The sequence below is a fragment of the Mus caroli genome, unplaced genomic scaffold (genome assembly GCF_978045245.1).
Source record: "Mus caroli unplaced genomic scaffold, Mus_caroli_1 scaffold_8, whole genome shotgun sequence".
NCBI lineage: Eukaryota > Metazoa > Chordata > Mammalia > Rodentia > Muridae > Mus > Mus caroli.
In genome coordinates, this window is record NW_028227263.1 from 21,184,069 (window position 1) to 21,188,060 (window position 3,992).

A 3,992-nucleotide genomic window follows, 5' to 3' on the forward strand; every position below is an offset into this window, starting at 1 on the left:
TGTTATCTTTATGTTTTATCTGTGTGGTGGTTTGAGTAGGTATGGCCCCTATAGACTCATGTATTTGAATGTCAGACTGATAGGAAGTGATGCTATTAGGAGGTATGGCCTTCTTGGAGTAGGTGTGGCCTTGATAGAGAAAGTGTGTCATGGTGGGCACAGGCTTTGAGGTCTATCATATACTCAGGCTATGCCCAGTGTGAGACACATTCTCTTCTGCTGCCTGTGGATCAAGATGTAGAATTCTCAGCTCTGTCTCTAATACTACACTCTGACATGCTTTCCATCATGATGATAATGGCTCAACCTCTGAAGCTTTAAGCCAACCCCAATGAATTGCTTCCCTCTATAAAAGTTGCCATGGTTCCCCTGCCAATTGGCAAAGAGATACCTTATTGGTGCTGGTATTCTTATTATCAGCCAGGGGGAGAGCAGATGGCAGTCCTTTGTTCATCCTAGTTTGATGCCTGGCTTAGTGGGCAAAGCTGTCTTATGTCTAGGGCTCAAAAAAATCAAATTAAGTAAAATTCAGTTAGACAACTCAGAAGGAGGAAGACAGTCAGAAACCTGTGAACCACTATGCCATACTCACACCTGTCTTCCAGCTCATGACACAGGCTGGCCATAGACACCTGCTTGTTGCCATGCCACTCACCATGGGTGTAGGATGTTGCCCAGGGACCCACCAGTCACGTGGCCAGCCTGCAGTAGGAGCTACCATAATATGCCAGGATATGGTGGTCAGATGGCAGAGAAAGAGAAGTGGAGCAGATTGAACATTATGAAGACAGATAGAACCGGAGATGAGGGGTGGAGAGAAAATAGCCTGTTGTAAATGGCCAGGCCTGACCTGACATCTGGGGCCATGGTGAGGTCCCAGTCTAAGCTGCCATTGAAGGACATCTCTGAGTCTGTGGCTATGCAGTGGTAGAGTTCAGTGTGGATGTCTGTGACTCATAGTACCACTAGATAACTTGGGGATGTTCCTGGTCAGGGTAGCCACCAGGGACCATGTGGATATTGAGAGGCTGTCCATAACTGACCTTCCCACTCACCAGTGGCAACACTCAGGAGAGTGGGCCCTGTGCAGCAACCAGGTGGCACAGTAGAGCTGGTTCAGGCAGATGGGGTGTAGGTGAGCTAGTCCTGAGGGCATGAGTGTGGGAGAGAGCTGACCGTGTTACTTGTTTGCCATGGGGTGGAACAAGTGCATAGACGTCCTTTCCCTTGCCACCTCTTGCAGTCTGGAAAGCTGCCTACAATGTCATGAGCTCAGGAGAGCTAACCCTACCCCTCACCAGCTGAACACTCAGGAGATTAGGCCTTGTGTTTTGAGTGGACAGCTCACAGTAGAGCTGGGGGCAGTGGGGGTCATGACAGGGAAAATGCGCAGGAGAGCTGGCCCTACCACTCTGCCATGAGATTGTACGAGTGTGAGTGTGATGCTTTGTCCCCTCCTTGCCTCTTACTACCTGCAGCAGACATGAGAGCAGGAGAGTTGCCACTGCCACTTTCTACCATGAGGTAGCCTGGGCAGCGGTCAGGGGAGATGCCCTCTGCCCCATTCCCCTTGCCACCTGAGGCAGTCAGGAGAGCTGACCCCAGAGTTATGAGAACAGGTGGAATGGCCTGACCCTGACCTGGACAGCACAGTGTGGGGCAGTGAGTGTGGAGGAAAGAGGGAGTAGGAGAAAACCCGCGACCCACCAGAGTTTTGGGATTCTGGGCAGGTGGACACAGAAGGACTGTCGCCGGCTTTTCATGCAGCCCCAAGTGGGTGTCTGGCTGTGTGAAGCCACTGGCCCCAGCTCTGAGGATGGTGGACAAGGGGCATCCCAGACACCGCTGAACACCAAGGAGGAGCTGAGAAAAGAATGGAGGCCCTGGGGTGGCTCAGTCAGCCCTGGAGCTGAAGGGAGGAGAGAGCAGAGGGAGAGGGGGCACTATGTGGTTCCCACGCAGGCCAGAGTCCTTGATCCGGTCCATGGCTAGAGCACAGGAAGGCCTTCAGATGGGAGGTTAGATGCAGCTCCTTAGGGGAAACCCTATCCCATTGTTCAAGCACAAGGGCCCCGATGAGGAGAGACAGTCTATGGTTTTAGAGTTTTATTGTAGAAAGGCAGGGAGGAAGAGAGAGGAGGTAGAAAGAGGGAGGCTGGCCATGGCCACGTGGAGAGAGGGGAGAAGGAAGAGAGAGGAGGAGGGCTAGAGAGTAAGAAAGATGAAAGCTTAAAGAGAGCAAGGAGGGGCCAAGCATCCCCTTTTATAGTGGGCTGGACTACCAGGTAACTGGGGGGAGGAACATACCTGGCTATAGTCAGGTAACTGTAGGGGTGGAGTCTAGCCAGAAGGTCAGAAGCTTGGAATATTGTTTGTGTGACTGATAGTCACACACCTCTTCTGTGAGGGCTGTGGGTGCGGTAACTTTGACAGGAGCCAGGGGTCAAGGAGACATGCTCAAACACCTTCTGTCCCATGTAGGTGGAAATCACTACCCATTGGATCCCCCGGGGTTCAAGACCTATGATCTACTGGAGACCAGGCTATCCGTGTGCAGCCCACTACCCCACAGCACAGTAGAGCTGGCCACAGTGGAGGGGGCATTGGTGAGTCATTCTCCTGAGGGAGAGAACACAGATGAGCTGGCTCTACCACTCCTCTGCCCTGAGGTGGCCTGAGCTGGGAAGAGCTGCCCTTCTTCTCCCCATTTATCACCTGCAGTAGCTGAGAGAGTGATCTCTGAACATGAGGGGGAGAGGGAGGGCAAACACTGCCTCCTCACTGGCTATAGCACTTCCTCGAGTGGGCTCTGCATCTTGCCTGGGATGCCAGTGCAGCTGGCCCTGATGGTGAAGACACAAGTAAGTCAACCCAGAAGGCATGAGAGCAGGAGAGCTGGCCTATCCCCTCACAGGCTTTAGGGGGATGGGAGGAGTGGACCCTGAACTTTGACTGGGTAGTATAATGGAGCTGATTTTGGAGGCATGGGTGTAGATGAGCTGACCCTGGGGGCATAAGAGCAGAACTGACCCTGCCTCCTGATGATGGTGGCATTGGATGTCCTATCCAGAGCAGTGCTGGAGAGCTCACCCTGGTGGTGTGGCTACGGGAGAGCTGACAGACTGACCAGCTCACCTACCACCCAGGCCCAGATACAGGGAGCCCAACCCCAAATTTATATAGCATCTGTGAATGGTTGGAATGTGTGAAAGGGCCAGTTCTCATGCTCCAAAGCTCAGGATCTCCATGACACAGAGCAACAACAGGATAACTGAGAGAAGTCCTGGTGAGGATCCGATATTGATGATGTCACAGAAACCAGAGATCTTGAATCAGACCAATGCCCCATTACAATGAACATTTGCAAGTGAAGATGTGTGGACAAAGATGATGTGTTGTGAGTCAAGGAGGGGTCAAGGAGACATGCTCAAACACCTTCTGTCCCATGTAGGTGGAAATCACTACCCATTGGATCCCCCGGGGTTCAAGACCTATGTAGTCATATATAGCCATACTGTAGTATGTTACAGTATGGCTATACTGTAACATACTACAGCTTCCACGATGAATGGGATGCTTTCTATGATTTGTTTTGTTCTCTCTCTCTCCCTCTCCCCCCCCCCTGTGTGTGTGTGTGTGTGTGTGTGTGTGTGTGTGTATGTGTGTGTATGTGTGTGTGCTATTTTGAGGGATGTTGAAAGGGTGAAAGGAAATTATGAGGGGATAGGAGACAAGCATATCTGGGGTACATGATGTGAAACTCACAAATTCTCAATTAAAAAGTTAAAGAAAAAAACAAAACAAAAACGAATTGCCACAGTCATGGTGCCTCTTCACAGCACTAAAACCCACACTAAGACAATCTGTTTAAACATTTTCCTCAAACATACTGTTTCTTTCTATATCTCTAAACAAGAGTTGTATCTACACTATTCACATGGTATGGTGTAGCAAATGAAGATTACTTGTACATAGATTTTTAACTATCAACT

At 50.6% G+C, this 3,992-nt stretch overlaps 1 non-coding gene across 1 annotated transcript; it reads left to right on the forward strand.

Moving 5' to 3' along the window:
• The first annotated feature begins 364 nt into the window (after positions 1 to 364).
• Positions 365 to 509, forward strand: LOC115031636 (small nucleolar RNA SNORA48). Its single transcript, XR_003837305.1, has one exon. It is a non-coding gene; the product is annotated as a small nucleolar RNA SNORA48 (small nucleolar RNA).
• The last annotated feature ends 3,483 nt before the right edge of the window (positions 510 to 3,992 follow it).